The sequence below is a fragment of the Poecile atricapillus genome, chromosome 1 (genome assembly GCF_030490865.1).
Source record: "Poecile atricapillus isolate bPoeAtr1 chromosome 1, bPoeAtr1.hap1, whole genome shotgun sequence".
Classification (NCBI taxonomy): Eukaryota; Metazoa; Chordata; class Aves; order Passeriformes; family Paridae; genus Poecile; species Poecile atricapillus.
In genome coordinates, this window is record NC_081249.1 from 7,770,383 (window position 1) to 7,789,905 (window position 19,523).

General features: G+C 42.7%; 1 long non-coding RNA gene across 2 annotated transcripts; it reads right to left on the bottom strand.

Annotated features, from left to right (window-relative positions):
• Window positions 1-3,501: 3,501 nt before the first annotated feature.
• On the bottom strand, window positions 3,502-17,612 carry LOC131586452 (uncharacterized). 2 transcript variants are annotated; one of them, XR_009279151.1, is made up of 4 exons: window positions 17,534-17,612; window positions 14,663-14,936; window positions 8,877-9,026; window positions 3,502-3,943 (listed from the first exon to the last, which is right to left on the bottom strand). It is a non-coding gene; the product is annotated as an uncharacterized LOC131586452 (long non-coding RNA). The 2 variants fall into 2 exon arrangements; XR_009279150.1 differs by having other exon boundaries at window positions 17,433-17,598.
• Between the last annotated feature and the right edge of the window lie 1,911 nt (window positions 17,613-19,523).

Here is a 19,523-nt window from a genome sequence, read left to right on the forward strand (position 1 = left end):
CCTTGGTGGGACTGAAGAATGGTTTGAAGGCCAGGATGGACAGCTCTGTCCATCTTTCCACGTAAAAACTCCTCCTCTGTGGAATGTTAGAACTTAATGATTTTCTGCATTGATTAGAAGGCAAGGCATGCAACAGTCAGAAGTGTATCACCAGCTGGAACTCCTCACACTGAGTGTCTCCTTAAAATAAAACTTATTATTTTAAAGAACTATTTCGACTTGAGAGTGAAAGTAAAACAGAGGAGTTTGCTTAAAACCACCAGATTCACTCCTGCTGTATTTTTGTCAGTGGTAAAACTTAAGAGAACTGTATGTAACCAAAAAAAAGTTCACGTTCCAAATAAGAAATGAGATAATGCAGGTAACAAATAATAGTTGACAAGTGCCAAGGGTAAACGTCTCTAATGCCACCAACAAGAAAGCTTGTTTCTTTATCCTGGAAAATTCATTCCAAGACCATGAAAGGAACTGTACTAGGTTTTGCCTTTTCATTAACAAAAGCATTAAAAAAGCGTAATGTGATGGACTTGCAATGACAAAATTGCCTCTCTTAAAACATAAAAGCTCAGAATGTTGGGTACTAGGAAGGAACTGAAGAATAAACAAATGAACAAACAAAAAAAGCATGTTTCTATATGCTGTAGCAGGACTCTGAGAATCTTGGTTTGAAAGTGGATGAACATTTGAAAGATCTAAGAAGTTGTCATAACAGATGGGATCTGGCTGGGAAAGGGGAGTAGTATTATGAAAATATAAATATTTAATATTTTATGTGGTGTTAGAAGTGCATTCCAGTTTAAACAAAATTCAAATGGTCAAATGTGCAACAAACAGATCATGAAATCAAACCCAAATAATAGTTACAATTCTTTAAAAAAATCACTCTGGATTCATGAATTGCCTCTAGGAAGGCTGTTTCATACATGAAAGTGTTTCTCATCCTTAAAGACCAGTTTAAAATGTTATCTTGGGAAAAGCTGCTAAATAAAGAAAAAGTACTAGAAAAGAAAGGGTTCATTTCTTTCTTCTCTGTTGACAAGGAGGATATGGTACAAAGAACATTGTCTAAGACCTAAAAAATTGAGTTTCTGAGAGTCTGACTGCTAAGATCATTCAGTTCCCAAAGCCTGTGGGAAGATTATTCAGCCATGAGTAGACTGTGTCACTGTTTTCATATCTTATCTGTAAGGAGCCAGCTCAACTCATGAGCATTTGCAAAAACTGGAATGTGCTACAGGGATGCCAGAGTGACTCTTGAGTCTGCAATAGTTCTGCCACTGGGTTTTCCTGTCCGTGGTGTCAGGCTCAGGCTGTCCTAGGTAGTGGAGAGCTGGTGGCATAAGGAATATATCATGTGGATAATGTTGGTGCTATTAATCCTCTTTTTATTGTAACCTAAACCCCATAGTATTAGCTGACACTTGGTGAATGATTCCTACTGTGTTAATCTAACATGATTTAAAGGGATGGCAAAAGTAGTGTCTTGCTTTACAGGTATTCATTTATGGAAATAAGTTTTATCTAGTGCACAAAAATTAGAGTGGATAATTCCAGGGTTACATTTAATACATCCCAGTTCTTAGAACGGATGTCTTTTAAAATACAATATCTGTATTTTAAAATATAAAGATGCTGTGATTCTATAACATGTTGTATTTGGTGGTTTTACTGAAACTTTGCAATAAATATTGATTTAGGCAACTAAATCTCCTGAGATAAAATTAGGCACTGAGGAAAAAACTGCCAACAAAAACAAAATCAGACATATTTAAAAATATAATAGTGTTTGTATTAAAGGTATAGAATGGTAATTTTCTGATGCTTTATTGAATATTTTTATTCTGTTTAGAAGCTGGTCTTTTCAGAAGTTTTTATAGGAAGCTTGGCACTGCAATGATGGCTGAGCTAAGTCCCTGGCTCTTTAGGAGTTCAGCTGCTTTGATATGTCAGAGGTGACTTCCTGGGTATAATCTGGAGGATAAAGGTTTGGGTTCTGCATCAGGACCATGCTGCCCATCAAATGTACCAGCCACGTCCAGGATATACCAGAGAACACCATTGACACAAAACTGGGAGAAGATTGTTATAAACTTGTTCTAGAGGGGTTACTTTTCATCCAGTGACACATCAATGAGTGAATATTTTAAATTATCTTAAATGAGCTCTTCAACACATTCAAAAAACATTTTAAAATGGCCTTTGCTGAATAGTTTTATTGTTTTATTTATACTCTGTTGTGAGAAATATAAATATGATTTTTTTTTTTCTTATGATAAAGGCCTTTTCTTCAAGAATAACCATCTTTAGCATATGTTAGAAATGGGGTGACAAGTTAGGATAAGAACCAACAATTCTCAGTTTCTGCATGTGCTGAAAAACTCCTCACAGGCATTTTTGCATTTAGCCTACTTTTCTCTGCCTACAAAGAACTTTGCTTGTCAAGAATTGTAGGTACCTACTCTTCAAGTGGAAAGAATAGCTGGCCTCCAGCCTCCCACAGGGAGAGCTAGGAATTAAAAAGATCTTTTAGAGAACCTAAGAATGGCTTTAGCCCCTTCAGCAGCTGAATAAGGTTTTATAATAGAAGTGCAAACGCACGTGCTGCAACTCTCAGTGAAAAGCTGTCATGATACCACAGTATTTGCAATCTAAACCTCAGCTTCTCCAGGCATCCTCCTGCACTTTATAAGTGCCTCTGACGTACAAATAATTTCTGGCGTGGCTCTTGAGAATTCTTGACAAATATTTGGAAGTTATAATCTGTTATAAAAGTGAATTAAATGGGTGTGCTGGGAGCTTTCCCCTCAGTACACAGAACGGGCAGGGGCTGTCTCAAATGAGCTACGAAATTGTTAGCAGTGAACATCACACGCTGTAGGCAGCTGTGGGCCTGGCTGCCTCAGCTCAGTCGAGTTCCTGGTGTGCTCAGGTACTGCTGGAGGTGGGGACCTTTGTAAATGCACATGACAACAGCTCCTGCGAGTGCCAAACCCCTCAGCATGAGCAGCAACACTTTCTGAGCTTCTTTGTTGCCCAGAGGAAACAGTCACAACTTGGGACATGTAGGTTTGTACCTCCAAGGCAGCATCAGCCACCAGATGTGAGTGCAGGTCATGGAGCTGTAAATCCCTCCCAGGGTGCTGTGAAAGCCACTGCCCCAGCACCATTCATCTTTCCAAGGAGATCTCATTGCCCAGTTCTTCCTGCAAATCCTCCTCTTCCTCCAGTGCTGCTGGCTTCTCTTTGCACTTGCCCATTTCTTCTCTGACCTTCAATGACACAATTACCTCTCCCATAACATTCATCATAACTTTATCTCCCATTCTCCCCCTTGCCTTGCATCCTTCTGCCTCTACTCTTCCATGTGGTTCACTGGGAGATGCTTCTTCTCTCTTTGGGTTCCCTTTCTTCACTCCAGCTGCCCTAGAGCTTTAGGTTCTGATGTTCTTCTATCCCCCTGTGCCAAGAGAGGAACGGTACCGGAAAGATGTGCCTGTTTGAGAGGACAAGGGACAGCCTGCTTTCAGAATGCTGAGCTTTTCGGACTGAGGCATTTAAAGTATATGTATTGCATAGAGTCAGGAGTACATCTAACCCTACTGTATGCTCCTACCTTGTCTTCTGTCCTGACGGTTTGAACTGGGCAAAATTTCCATTTATTCACATTGTGTCATCCCATATGTTCTCTGCCTGGTCTAGCTGCAGTCTCTCCCTGGGCATGTGCTCATGCAGCCAGAAGCTGAGGGAGCATAACCCAGTTTCCTGCTTGTCCATTCCAGGGAGAAAGGAGAAACTGTGACCAGAGTGACTGCACAGAGGATTCAGTCAATTCCCAGCCTCATGCCTTCCTGCTCTTCCCTTGTTCCAGGAACTCTCCAGCTGTCTCTGTGTTTACTTCTGCCTTCCCTGTGACATCTTCTTATAGTCTCTGTTCTTCTTTCGCCTGCTGGAGAGAACATTAAATGCAGTCCTCTTGTTTTTCTCTTCTGATGGACTGGGCATGCCTGGGCTCCTTCAGAGCTCTTATCCAGCAGTGAAAGACAATGCATTCATTGCTTCCCCTTGTTCATGCCATCCTTAACAACAGCAAGAACAACAAGATCCTCTCCATCCCAGCCTGGCTCCTCTGTGCAGTTTTCAGCTGACTTAGTAGGCCTGTGTTTGTCACTTGTGAGATTGCACAAAAAACTGTAGGTGTAAATTTAATAAAAATACATCTGTAAACATTACAGCACTCAGCACCATGTTTTGTTTTTTTTTATATACAACATAAAGCTGCTTGTCCATATCAAGTTTTGGGTGGTAGCTAGCAGGGCTTTATTTCAAGGTTATGTTCCTTGATCCTTTTTCAGGTGAAACACTCAAGATAAATAGCCATGAAATTTCTGAAAGGAAGAAAAGAGGCATCTCAGACTGGTGTGGTGACCTACTGTAACACTCTAACAGGATTTTTCAGAGCTAGATGAAAGCATGATAAATTGGTGACAGGAAGGGTCAGTCAGTCAGTTGCAGGGGGGAAAAAGCCCCCAAAGTTTGCCCTCCTGGCTACAGTCATGGACTGGATGACATTCCTGCTGCATGACAAATGTGCAGGCATCATCTTCCCAAGCTGGAAGGAGATACAGCAAGAATGTGGGAGAAACCAGATAAAGCCAAGAGCATGATGGAAGGATTTATGAAATTAACTCCTTCTTTAGGAAAGGGACTAGGTGGTGAGGACACCAGAGATGGGAAACCTGTCAGGCATGCTGAGAGGAGGCAGGACAGCAAGACATGGGATACAGGCCCCCTGAAAGACTTGTGTAAGTTGGTCAATAAAGGCTTACAGGACCTTTTACAAACCTTTAACATAGACATTGCTGAATCCTCATTGCTCAAGTCTCCATGCTCTTGGTTCTGTCCTTTTTCTGCCTTTTCTGGGCTGTCTTTGATGATTTGGTATTAGAGGAGGAAAGCAGCCCAATTTATGGCTTCTACCTTGCAGTATTGCTGCTCAACATCCTTACTCCTCTACCAGTGCTGAAAGTTTGTCCTGTCAATAGTCAGAGGTGCCATTTCTGGCACAATAATGGTGAAAAACTGTAGTGGTGTGATAAATAATGAGGTTTCTGGAGCCTTTGTTCCATGCACTCTTGAGAATCTCTGCATGCCCTCCTGACCATCTGCCTGCATGAGCTTGACAGAGCCCAGGTGAGTTGCAGGGTTAAAGACCACACAGAATAAAATAAAACATCCCAGCTCCCAAGAAGTAGAGCCTAAGGAGGAGTGTACAGCAGATGTAAAGGGTGCTGAAGAAGCTTCAGCTGCCTTTGAGCTTATTCTACTTCCACAGTATATAATAGGTAAGTAGGAAGGCAGCTTACAGTGGATGTGGAGTCATCATTAAAGGAAGGTTTGCAAGTTCAGCCTGTGTACATCTCTAAACAAGGGAGGGCAGCAGCTTTTTTGGTAGCTGAGTTCAGCTGTCTCACACATCCTTGTCTCACCCCACCTCCCACTCCTGCATCCTGAGAAAGACAGAGCTGTGCCCCTCCAGAGGAAGCTGGGAAAGGAGCAATTGTCCTTATTGTCAGACCCTCCAGAACCTGCCTTGAGCAGCAGTCCCTCCCAAGCAGCCCTTCTCCAAGATGTCTTGGGAAAGCCTGAGATACGGAAGCAAAGCTATGGGCATGTATGGAAACACACCAAGTTATGCCACCTGCACTAAAGGATCCCTCAGGATGCTCGAGACTTTGGCAGTTTCAGAATCATGGCTGTCCTTGACAAAGGACAAGCCTGGGAAAGTATCATCAATGTTGTCTGTGTCTTCCCTGAAAGGCTCAGTTCACTGTGGCAAGGCCGGTGTGTGATGTTCCCTGTGGCTCTGAATGAGTCCAGCATGCACATGAGAATGGCTTCTACTTTCAATCTGATGTAAATTCTGGAAGATGTCTACCCAAGCAACAGGCAACTGAAAATTAAGTTATAATGGACAGTTTCAGGCAATCATAATGTAAATGCCTATACTACTTGGCATATATTTACAAATAACATTTGCATTGTAAGCTAACTGAATCAAAGTGCCTACTGGAAAAAAGCTTGGAAACAGGCAAGAAGCCCCTGAGATCTGCACCAAGTTGGCCTAGTGGAACAACAGAAGATTTTCTTAAGCTTATTGGCAATTGACCCTAAAACGAAAAGCTACAATCAATAGAGTTTAACAGTTACAGGCCACAATAGGAAAACAAGCAAAATTTTCATGGCTGTGCACTCAATGTCCTTGTTTACCACAAGGCTGTATCTTGAATAGTCACATTTCAGCTCTATTTTTAGGCAACATTCATGGAGAGGAACCACAAGATCCAGAGCTCCTATGAGCTGTGCGTTTCCCAGGGAGACCTCAGGGAACAGCTGATGTCTTGTTTGCTCTTCCAAAGAGGGTGGCTCTGCGCTCCCTCTTTCCTGCCACAGCCTCCTGAGGAAGGCAAAGAAGGGCATTTCTTCCTCACACCCCTTGGGATGTGTCAGGGGCATCCTCATGGATGGACAGTGCTGCCAGCACTGTGCCACATAATCCCAAAAACAACCTGCCAGGAGCTGCTGGGTGAAGCAGAAATTGCATGTTGCAAATGAAGCCCGAAGTTTAATCATTCCTGAGGTAATGTACATAAGAAGAAAATGAAACTCCTCTCTAGAAGAGTGATATATTTGCTTTTTGTCTAAGGAACTAAATACTGTGAAAAGGAAAACAGAGTTTGTAAAGTGTTTCAGCTGGTTTTTAGCTCAGAGGGTAAAGCCTTATTTTTACTAACTATAGACATAATGATAGAAAGCATCCCTTGGTGCAAGACTGAATTTAAAGTGGAAGAGTTGATATGATTATACCATAAAATTCAGTCATACTGAAAATGAAAGCAAAACCCATGAAGGATTTACATGAATCCTTAAAGTGACATTAACTTCAAGAAAAATCCACTTCACTTTGCTGGCAAGCATTCCAGGAGCAGGAGGATTTAGTGCCGAGGAAGCACACAGGTTATTTAAACTTCCCCTTCAGCAGCTGTAGAAGGGGTTTGAAACATCCACACATCCCCTCAGGGGCTCCTGGATGAAGGTGATGGGTTTGGTTCAGGACCACAGGGGAGGTTCAACTCTCATCACCCTGTTAGAAGAAATAACCTGGGAATAGCTGCTGGGATGTTTCATATTTCATAGCTAACAGAAATAAATCAATTTAGCAAACACTGCTTTTCCCTTTCCCCCTAAATGTGCTCATGGATCCTGTGCAGCACTTACAGACGTCAGGCAGAGCAGCTGTTTCCCTCATAATTTCCCATTTTCAGTCATATTTGACAAAACTGTGGCTTTTCTGTCCTCTTGGAAAGACTAATGTTTGATATCTGCTCAAATTTACTGAGTAAATAAAACATCAGGTGGTGTCCCTGTGTAAATTTAGGAGTGCAAGAAGTAGCAAAATAGGTTTGTTTGGGCTGCTCTAGATTAAGAGCAATCATTCCCATAGCACCCACCCCTGTGCTGCCTAAAGGCAGCCAAAGGGCCTCTCTCTGAAAAGGCAACACATTTTCCTTTGGACAGGTGTATTTCCCACCTTTTAGCTTTTATACTATTTGCTGCCCTCAAAGATAGACCAAAAATGATGATTTGCTAATAAGATTAGATTATAATTTTAATGTGTTAAATAAAATTTGTACAAATACAATATAATTATTCTACTTATAAAATATAATTTAGTATCATTATCATCAATATGTGAAAATGGAGCTGGATGAACTTCTAGTATGATCAGCACCAGAGAGCCCATGTCTCAATGCTGAGTCTTTACAATGAAGATAAATTGCATTTAGATACTTGCATGGATGCTTCAGCCTAGCCAAGGCAATTTGTCATTTTTTTCTCTTTGAAATAATAAATTTCTGTGTGTACCTCTTACCTCTAAACTGAGTAAATATAATATGGATGTCCATGAAACCTCAGGAATTACGTAACAGTCAAAATTCAATGACTACAGATTTGCATTTGTTAAATCCTTTTTGCATTGAGGTTTATCATTAAATGTGAACTCCTGGTGATCCCAAAATAATTCACAGTTTTTTTAGTGGCTTCATAGGGCATCAAAGCAGACACATCCCAGAGAGACAAAGAAAAAACACCTCATAGTAAAATAAAACAACCATTGTGCTACTAGAAAAATGCTATCAACTGCAATTAAACTTAGTATGATGTATGCATGTAGATGCAATTTTTGCAAAAATATGGGCAGCCCCTACCTATTTTCATACTTATTTGGTTATAACACTTTTATAACTGGTATAGACCCACAGATGTATTTTCCCTTTCCTGGTGGTGCTGTAGCTTGTCTGGTTTTGCACCTGACAAGCTGAAAGCATCTACATTCTAACCTTGTCCAGAAAGAAGATTGTACCAATTTATCTCAATCTTTTCTAAATTGGAGTAGTTAAATTGATACGTGTGTGTGTGTGCATGTGCAGCTGATGGTGTTGATCTACATTTCTCTTCCAATTAATTTCTCTGGCAGTTGCAGCACATCCTGCCTACCAACCAGTCCCTGAGTGTGCTTGGGAGGAGTTCAAAGACTGCAACTAGAAAAGGACTGGGCTGCAAACGAGCCAAAGCAGAACTGAAAATGAAGTCCCAATGTGTTTTGCTTATTGCTCAGACCTCCTTTGCAGTGCGACGTCTCCCCGTGCCCCAGATTAGGAGATTTGTCACCAGGGACTGTCTGAAGCCTGTTTGATAGACCACATTTTCTAATGCTGTTGAAATACATTGCCCTTTCCAGAGGTGCAGTGCAGAAATAATTATTTGTCCTATAGGACTCAAGCTTAATAACCCCCTTTAAAGATAGTCATTCTCACCTTTCTCCTTAGGATTTCCTTTGACCAACATTTAAGTGCATGGATTCCGATGCTCCCATCACTCTTAGGGGGTTCCTCTTGCCACCAGCCCTTTGTCCTTGTCCCTGGGCTCCCTGTTTCAGCATGCTATTGTAAATACTTGTGCAGCTCCTTGAGGCAAAAATAAAAGGAAAGAAAGAAAGAAATTTGCTTTAACCCTATCTACTTTTCCATGTGGATAGAGAACCAATTTTGCCAGAGAGAGGAGGAGGCAGCAAGCACAGCTGGGAGAGGAGCACACCACCTTTCAGTGGCTGTGCTGATTTGGAGCATTTGTCAAGCTGCACACCCTTCAGTTCAGTTTTTATTTCACAGGATGCCTCCTCCTAAGGAATTCTTCACTGGTATTTGTCATGTTGACTAGGTGAATCTAGTGGTGTCTCACCCTAGGAGCTGTGTGTGTCTGGGGCTGACTCTCACTGCCTGGGATGCCACGTAGGACTCCTGACTACTGGTGTTCAACCTTCAATTAGTGTCAGATATTCAGTGCTACCAAATGGGCACAAAGACTTTACTGTGGCCTATCTGAAAGACAGGACTAAACACAAAGCTTATTTGTGCTTACCTGGGCCGGTAATTAAACCACTAGGACACTCAAGTCTTAATCCAATTGAAAGTTCTTTGATTACAGCATTTAAAATTGTGCCTTCATTACAAACACAGCAGGCTCAATTATTTTGCAATTATGAACATTAATAAGTGGTGTAGGAAAATCAGGACAGCCTGGAGGATTTGAGGATGGCAACTGCTCCTGAGAAGAATGTGGATGTGTTGCTCAGGAGTGATCAGAAGCTGCTGCCAGGCAACGAGGGACCTGAGAGGAACCTCCTGGGATGAGGGGTAGGACCTAGATCATCTCATCTTCCAGAGGGAGATGAGACTTTTGAGGGCCTCCCACCACTGCAGAGAGCAGCCCCAGGAAAGCAGAGCAGCTCTTTTCCTCAGGGCTGCCAGAGAACCAAGCACTGGCAAATTACTTTGGTGAAAGCTCTTTCAAGCTGTCTTTGTCACATGCATAGCTGTGAGATAAGTTGGAACATCTCATTTAGCAAGAAAAAGGACCCAGCCCTGGCCTTGTGTTGGTCTCTATGGATTGGGGAAGAGAAGTTGTGGTGGTCATGAAAATGATCATGACAAAAGAAGTTTTTCTAACTCAGCATGGTCTTTGTTCCCACTCTTGCCTTTTTGTTGAAGCCTTATTTGAGAGCCCCAGAATATGACTTAGGCTTGGCTTAGCTAAGCTCTGGCTCTTGAAGGTAGTTTTCTCATGAGCTGCTGTACTGATCCATTATTGGAGAAACAAGAAACAGGAGATGAAAAGAGGCCACAGACTGGTGACGACTTCAAACTAAAGGAAATAATCAAACTAATCTCTTTTTATAATACCTAGAATTAAAAGATGGTGATAAAGAGACAGTTGACTTGAAAATGTTATGGATTAATCATAAATTACTGTTAAGGGCACTAAGAAAATCACAAACCATGTTGGTTGAAGAATGTTCTGGAGATCACTCCTGCCTCACTGCTCTCCTGCTGGCTCTACTGTGTTGCCATTTTGGAGGCAGGTGGACTTTGAGGTGACAGCCTAGGCAAGGTTTGAAGGCATCTGTCTCCTGTCAGTGCAGGCTCTGAAGCAGAAAAGGTAATAGATGAGCAGGTAACAGTCTCAGGGTTCAGAACTCTACCTGTTATCTCTGCCTTAGAGGAGAAGGCTCCCCATGCTTGATGGAAGTACATCAAGCACATTAGCAAGCAGCATTTCAAATGAAATGCTCTCATGTTTTAGGAGCTGGGAAGCACAAGTTCAAGGTAAATAAAAATTACTGGAGTTGAATGTTACTTCTCATCACCCAAGGTAAGGTAACTTGTTCTGAGCAAGCTTCAATGGAAGGGTATTGAGCCTTGACATAAAACTTCTCCCTGAAGGTTCAGCCAGGGCAGTCCCTGCCCTTTCCCATCCTTGTGGCCTCATCTTTGTCTTCCTGCCCTTCCTGTCAGCACTCCTCAGATATTGATGTGAGCCAGACCAGGGAGACAAAAGGAGAGAAAGAAAATCCTTTCTTCTGAAGGGTGAGTTTAACTGGCTTCCAGAGAATTCCCAGTGCCAGTGAAGAGGAGGAGGAGGAGGAAGGGTGGGAACAGGTGCTGGGCACAGCAGAGGGGGAGTTTTCAGCTGCACCAAGTGGTTAGACAGGCTTTTGCTGTAATGTCAAACCACACCTGAGTTACACTAGCGCAGAGCCAGGTGCTGTGAGCATGTGGGACGGGTGACATGGCCTTCTGCCACTGCTCCTCTTTATTGTCACACTGCTGGAGCAACAGCCTTCCCATTCAAGGCTGGCATTCCCTGCAGCCTTAAAGGAAGTGTTCAATTACCAGGTGAGCCCCATTAGCTGCAGGAATGGCCCTGAGAGCTGAGTCCTCTGTGTGCTGGACAGGCAGGGATGTCAGGTGAGAATTACAGAAATATGAAGCACACGCTGAGCATAATGCCTGTGTGGTGCTGTGACTGAAAGGGCTGACATGGAAGGACATTTTGGGTCAAAACTGGTCTCTATGAACTTTAGACCTCTGCAGTTTAGACAGCTGCACTGGCCTGGCTGGCAAAGCTCCCTTTGGAGTCAACTGAAGAGGAGCAAGCCCTTTTAGGATGCAGTTCATCCCATCCTGGTGTAAATACACACAGCTAAAGGAGATAAATACTTCTCTGATATTTTAAAAAGGCCAAGCTCTTCATAGGCAACTATTTTAAAATGAGAAAGTCATGCCCTATAAGGCCCTGCTTTTTTCCACATGACTCTGCAGAGATCCTTTGGTGGCTTGCAGGAGTGCTCACTCGGCCCCCTCCATTTCTCTCCCAGGACCTGAAAGATGAGGAAATGTGAGTAACATATTTCTCCATGTTTGCAGAATCAAGAGCAATTCTCCTCACAAAGCAATAACTAAAAATTTCATCAGACTCCGAGGGAAAGGTAGTGATGAAAGAAGGAACCGCTTTCCATTCTCTGAAAACCAAAAGCTTTTGAAAGAAGAAGAAAACTGCCACAAATTCAGCTTCATTCTGAACTGTGGCAGATATTTCTATGCCGTGTGATGCTGACCACACAACTTCCCTTTGCAGCTAAGCCTTGACAGCTGTAATGAAACCTGTTTTGGCTTCTTTTGCCATTAGTACCTTCAGATGTATTCTTTCCTTTAGCAAAATATTATTTGGCTCTCTCTAAAGCCAAAAGCAGATGCTACTAGAATTTCCTCCTGAACATCAATCTACCTTTAGGGCTGTGTAAACCCTCAAGGCAATATTTGCCCAGAAATAGACTGTACTGTTAAGTGTGGACTCCCAGGCCGCTGTTACAGAGTTTTGCCAGCTGTGAGGAATTGCCAACACACCTTCATCTCCTGGGGGTGTAAAGAGGCAGAGCTGCCTCTCTGCTACCAGAAGAAACCCCTTGAGCAGACACAATCATGCTGGCAGCACTCCTTCCCTGCAGGGGCTGCATCTCTGCTGTGGCAGTGAGGAACAAAGGTTGGTCCCTTTACCTGCAGCAGGGATGTTTTGCCAGCAGAGCACACAGGTTGGACTTTTGTGCAGCAGAACTGCACAAAACTGGTACCTGTTGTGCTTGGCCTTGATGTCTCTGCATTTTATTTCTTTCAGCAAAAGGTTTTGACTGCTGATTTCGACTCGCTCATTCTGGGGCTGCTGGTGATGAGCTATTTAGCATATTAATGGGAATAAGCACTCCTCAGCGAGTCACACTTCATCTCTGATTGCTAAACTTCCCTTTATCTTACTAAATATAATGCATCTATTCAAATTTCATTTATTCTTAATATTCCTGAGATGCTCATGAAAGTGTTAAATAGATGTTTAACAACAAGTTCTTCTCCCTCCTTAAATTTTGGCTTCATTTGTTGTTTTATTTAAATGAGGGCTCACAACTGGCCACTGAATAACAACATTTACTTGGTTTTGTAAAAACCATGCCCTCCTGTAACATCTTTGGAAGGAGGTAGGCATACACTGACAGGTCCTTTCTCTTTAAGAAAAATGCATATCCCTTTGCCTTTGCTTCTGCTTGGGATGAGAAAGCATGCAGAACAATGCTGTCATTCAAACCAGGCTGCTAATATCTGATCCTGCAAGGGTTAAATGGTGTCATTGCAGTTTCACTTCCTCTCAGACAGAGAGAACTACACTGTATGAAATAATTTGTTTATATTCCTTTCCTGTTCCAGACAGAGTTACCAAGAACATTAGTATGACTATTGCATCAAACACTTGCATTCCTTTTGCACAAAGCAATTTAAAATTATCTTTTTGTGCAGGTTTTCTTTTCCTGACTTCTTCTCTAAATGAAAGTGATCCTCAGAAAATTTTGCAGTAGGTAAGTAATTGGCCTGGATAAAAGCCTTGCCCTCTAGAAACATTTTCAAGTGTTTGGAGTGATAAACTCCATGTAATTACTGACAGTAGTCCAGCAGACTGTTATAATTCTGTAAATGGCAGATACAACACATGTATAACTTCAGGTATGCTTTTCAAGAGAATACATCTTGGCTTCTATTAAACAATCACTGGATAATGCAAAGTAAAAAGCTTATTTAAAGAAGTTTTATTAAATCTATGAGCCTGTTGGATCACAGATGAATGACTGCTAAAAGAAAAGCTCATTTATAGCAGCATGTGAGACCAGGATATAGATGAATTCACTAATGAAGCACCTAAATGGGGACAAGGTGGGGACAAGAGGGAAAATCCAGGATGTACAAGGCTAATTCCAAACTCTGCTGTACAATGCTCAGCCTTCTTGCTCAGGCTGTACTCTTTACTCAGTTGCACAAGAAATGGTGACAAGATTAATATCAAGCTACCAGAACTTTTTTTAGGTTACTATAAGGAATGAAAGCAGGACAGAAGAGTCTGGGGAAAGGTATGGGAAGGGAAAAGAGACACGAGGAGCAGAAAGAAGGATTTCTTTTACTATACTAACTTTTTCTCCTCTGTAGTCTTCTTTGGGCAGCCTTGTCTTGCTCCAGGGACAGCTGTACAAGTTATAATTTGACACAAATCCTTTTGCCTGACACTTTTGTATTCCCTGCTACTTTATTTGCTCTAGTCAAAGCAAGCAGGAAACACATCTGCAAGGACTATTTGTGTATTTAAATGGTGCAGATGATGATCCTGGAGAAAACAGCCTTGTTTCTTGACTCCACCAATCTTCTTTGCTGTGGTGGGTCGTTCCTGTGTGCCCTTTCAATGCTGCTCCTCTCCCACATGTTTTTTCCTCTCCCTGCCTTGAAATTAAATCAGACAGAACTCTGGTCCAGGACAGCAGGCTGCCACTCAGTTTTTTCTAGCAGGAATTTCAATGGAAGGTGGGAATTAATTGTGTGGCAGGACTGGAAAAGTCCTTTCAACTAGAACAGAGGCATTGCACCAGAAATTTCTTGCAATGGAGAAACACTCAAATATTCTTAATTTCAAGGAAACTGCTGGTAATTTTCATGGGTTGTTTGCCAAAGATTCATTATGCATGTGTATTTAAATAAAGGCCATGATATTTGCTTAGCAGCAGGAGGGCATTGGAGTGTGACAATGCTTCCCTGCATCCATTCCCTGAGATCTGGCTGAAGCAACCTTCCCATGCACTGTATGAAAAAAAAGACCCCTTGAGTTGACTTCTCTTAAACATGTCAGCCCAAAACTTTACTTTTTTGTAGTTTTCTACAGTGCTGTTACTTACCTTCATGCTCATTTTCTTAATTAATTTGCAATAATCTGCCTTTCATGTGAACGATTTTGGCTTCTGAGGCTGAGGCAAGTAGGAATGGAGACTCCTTCACGTGGCATGAGCTCAGTTCCTCCATCCCAGGAAGCCACCTCCATGCTCCATGGGCACAGACTAATACTATTGAAGGAAGAAAAAATTTGCTTAATCTGGATGGGGAGTAAATATTAAAGTCCACTTCACATGATGATTCAATGGGTGAGAGAAACTCTGGGAGCTTAGAGGAACCCTGCAGAGGAGAAAACAGAGACATGGAAGACTGATGATTTACACTTAGTATTTGAAAGACATATAAACAAATCCTAGTTAAGTCCCTCTGATAAGTGAATCACTGCCGCCAGTTTTAAAATGTCAAATGATCTTAATGTTCAAAATGATTGCTGAGATGGAGGTTCTTTTCTAAATCCCTGTTTTCAGTTGCTCCATATCTTACCTTTGGAAGTGAAATTTTTCCATTAGCCTTGACTTGGAAATGAAAGATTGTGCACTCTGAAAACTCAATTTCAAACAATGCTACCCAGCATAAAGTAGACTCTGTTCTGAAAAATGTGTGGCTGCCTGACATTTTCTAGAAAAGCTGCTGGCTTTATGATTTTCAGTGTTACGATTTTGACAGGTCGGGAAAAATGTGCAAGGAGAAATACTTCACTGATATTAGGGCTTTGGAAAAATTGCTCTCTGTTTGGAAAAAGTTGATTTTCATTTTTTATGTTCAGAAAAAAAGGAATTGCTGGTGTCAGAGATACTCTTTTAAAGAGTTTTGAAACCATTCTTTCAGCTACAAATCACTATCTAATTTTGTTGAAGGGATTATTTGGACACATCATAGAGCTCCTGTATAGGTACAATAATACCAGTCTTATATTCTGTATGAGCTCTATTACCATGAAGCCTGAAGCTCACCTGACCCTCCACCTGCTCACCTGTGGTCAGGTTTGTGACACTGGAGCCAGGGGAAGGCAAACACTCGGGGTGTGGTGGAGACAGGACCACAGCCCGAGCAGAATTAATTGCAGGCCTTGTGGTGATCAAGGCTCCAGAGAATGTGCTCACCATGGCCTGGATAAGAGAGCTCAAAATGAAATTTTAAAAAAATAAGGAAGTATTTGAGCTCCATGAATATTTGGATAAAGGAGAGGAAGCGCTGTGGTTCCATGCCTCTGCAGAGTGCTTCTTGCGGATGGTGACCCCACAGTGTGGCAGTTTTTCCTGCAAACACAGCTCTAGGTCAGCAGCTGAACTGTGGCTACCAGGAAAGCAGAACATTTGTAACAAAGCAGGAACCCTGGAGCAGGGGTTGTCTCTCCCTGCCCTGCAGGCTCTCTGAGCTGGGCAAGGTGAGGGTGAGCAATCACTCCCTGCTCTGTTGAACCTGATCAAAGTATTTCCAACTAATGGCTTGATAATAGCAGTAGGGCTGAGAGGGACTGTAAAGACTGATAGGAGTCCCCTTTTAAAAACCAGGAATCACTGCTCTCACAGCAGAGGAGTGTCTTTTAATTATATTTTATACAAATCCCTTTTATAAATTGTTAAGGACAGGCGAACAACCAGTTTCTACCTAGGCAGCAACCTCCCTCTGGCACAGATCCATTTCATTTCTGCAAAGTACTTAAGTACATGCTTAACTTTAACCACCTGAACTGTCCCACTGGAGCCACGGAGATGACTCATGAACTAAAGTTAGGCCCCTGCTTGCGTATCCTGCTGACTGTGGCCTTCTGCAGTATCTACTGCCAGATGTTTGGGGGAGGAAATGAAAGAAACTCTGTAGTGGACAGTTAAGGGAGTAATTAGCTAACAGAGGAAACTTTGTATGGCTTCCAAATATCTGAAAAGTGATCCAACATGACAGTTGATGTTTTGGTAGTCCAGACATAGGTTTAAACAATTTTTAGTCCTATTCATGTCTTGATCTTTTATGTTTAGTCTCCTGGATTATTCTCTAATGCTCCAGTCTGTCCACATTGGGCTTTATCAACTTTGTGGTTTTATCCTAATTTAAATGTGCATTAATATTCTTCATTGAATACAAAATTGCAGAGTTAGAAGAAAGAAAAATGCTGTGCTCAATGGATGTAATGCTCCACTGTAGAAAGGCTAGAGTAGAAGATGGTGGGGTTTCCAGCATACCTCTACTTTTGCAAGCCATACACTGGTTTTTTTTCTTCTTTTTTCCTTTCCAGTATACTCATCTTTCACTTGAATTGTCTTCTGAAAGCTCTTTATGAGAGCATGGAACAATCTCTGCACAGATAGCACAGCTCTGGTATAGTTAACAGGAGACTTCAGCCTGAAAATATCACAACAATTTCATATGCCATAAGCAGCACCTGTCACAATAAGGTCTTTCATTTGGATTATACAGCCCTGCACAATGGCCCACACCAAGCAGCTCCCACAGCCAGAGCCCAGTGTCAAAGGCAACCCATCCCACAAATCCCACACAGAGGGATCCCACTGTATTCCCCATAGGATGGATCAGGCAACCATCACTTGCATTTTGTGGAAGTGCTGCTTTTCTAGCTCTGGGTTATGTGGAGATTCAGAGAAAAGCGTTGCAGACTTGCGACAGGCTGTCACATTCTGAGAGAGAGAGTGAGAGATTTATTAGGAGAATCTCCTTTGCCTCAAACACAGTTTTCTTTGAGGGCTGACACTTCATTTCTTCCTGGTGCCACCCCTGAGGGCTCTAATTCCCCAAGTGAGAGCAACAGAATAAAACCATCTTCGTCTCACCATCTTTGTCACCATTGTGGATTTAGCCTGTTGCTTCCTGAAATTGCCCTGGATTGCTCATATACAAATGACCATCTCAGACCCTACCTGAGCTGTTTCCACTGGGCCACACTGGCTGAGTGCTGTTCTATTTGCTGGCAGCTCCTTGCAGAGGTCAGTCCCTGGCTGGTCTCACACTTCCTTTAAAAGCAGGCTGCTCCAGCACAGGCCTGACAGGCTGGAAGGGGACTGAGCAGGAAGCCTTGTCTTGATAATGCATGGGGAGTGACTTTATTCTGGAATAAATTCCTCTGGAATGAAGGCATGCAGGACAATCCTTTCTGCAATCACCAGCCTAGTTTTGAAAAGCAGTGGAGAAATAGCACAGGAGAGGCCACACTCAAAATGAAATCAACTGCTTCAAATTCCTTCGGTGTGAGTCCTGCCTTTCCTTAAGGTCCATGGGAGCTCTGCCAGTAACTGCCCTTGTGCTACAGTTTCCCCCTTTGTATTAGCATCCAGCAAAGCCTGATCTCCACATCAACTCAGAAGATGGCACAGCACTGATTTCTAGTCTGAAAGAGCACACAGAGGTATTGCGAATATGTACTTTACTCTTAACTTTCATCCTACATGACAGCTACTTTTAGTTATGTCATACCCTATACAGCAAACCTCTCTTCCTTGCTAACACTGGAAGAGAAACAAAGGCTTCTTGTTTCTCTGAAGTACTAGACCTACTCTTAATTTCCATCCAGAAAAGCCCTTCCAGCATTTATTCTGTCCAGAAAAAAGATCATAGATGGCAGTGGGTGAAACACTGACTGATATTTAAAAAATTTTCTCCACTGCTCTTCTAGCAGAGGAGCCAGGAAAAGAATATATAGCTAAAGTTCTTCAGTCCCTCTAGGTACCCCTAATGCCTAAAAAAGTCCTTAGGGTGTATCTCTTTTAGAATTATTATTCAGATTTCAGTGTAACAGCTCTATATAACATGCACAGCCACCAAGAGTGCTGCTCCATACTGAAGCTAGAACATAATTCAGGACAAAAATCAAGTATTCAGCTGGGCAAGGGCATTCATAAAGGTCCTAGGCTGTTTCCTCTGCTGGTGGAGGAGGGTTTCTGCAGTATGTGGTTCCTCTCTTTCGTGTTTTTTGAGCAGAGTTTGAGCAAGGAGCCATTCATCTGGGGCATTCTCACCTCCCCCTGGGCAGCTGCTGTCAGGGCTGGCAGCTCTCACACAGCAGTTTCTCCATCTGGGAAAGCAGCGTCCCCACCCTTGGTGCCAAGCTGTCAGTCTGCTTGGAGTTTTGCAGTCTGGGCTCACACTCGTGGCTAGGGTCAATAACACTGAGAACTTTATGAAAAAATAGACCCAGGCTCATCGATAGACACCAATATAGAATTGTTTCAGGGCACATGACCAATGTATCTGCTTGCAATTGGCAATGCCTGAGCTTCCAGTCTATGCAAGTGCCTTTGAAACACCATCGGTGTTATTTGTACTGGACCAAGTAACAAGCTGCTGACTTGTACAGCAGCTCTCACCCTGCTGTGAATGAGGAGGAAGGAAAGGGAAAGAGCACACAATTCCCTCAGCTCCTTGTGCAAAATGCAGTTGCAGTCTAGCCCCTGAACTGGGTCTGTGGGTCTCCCCAGTGATGCTCCTGTCCATTATGGTTTTCTGTGTATTGCAGCAGAGGACTTGCACTGATCTGTCTCACTGCTTGGCAAGAAGTGAGAATGCCTTCATAAGAGAAGCTGCAGCTTTCTAAATAATGCTGCAGCTCCTATTCTGGACTGCATCCTAAACCTTGCTGGGGGTGGGTCCAGGGCAGCTGCTGCCCCTGTTCCAGGTCCTGATGCCAGCTGGGTCCTTGGCACTGAGGTCCCCAGGCACCTCCCTGGCCTGGGGACATCCCATGCCGGGGGAATAGGTGGCATCATTTCAGAGACCTCCCCTTTATCTCAATTCCACAGGTTGTGACAGGAGTTTAACTAACATTTGCCACTGTGGTTTGACCAACAAACCAAAATGTTTCCAGTGGCCTCTCATCTTAAAGGAGGATTGGAAGAGTGATGTAGAGAGTTTGGT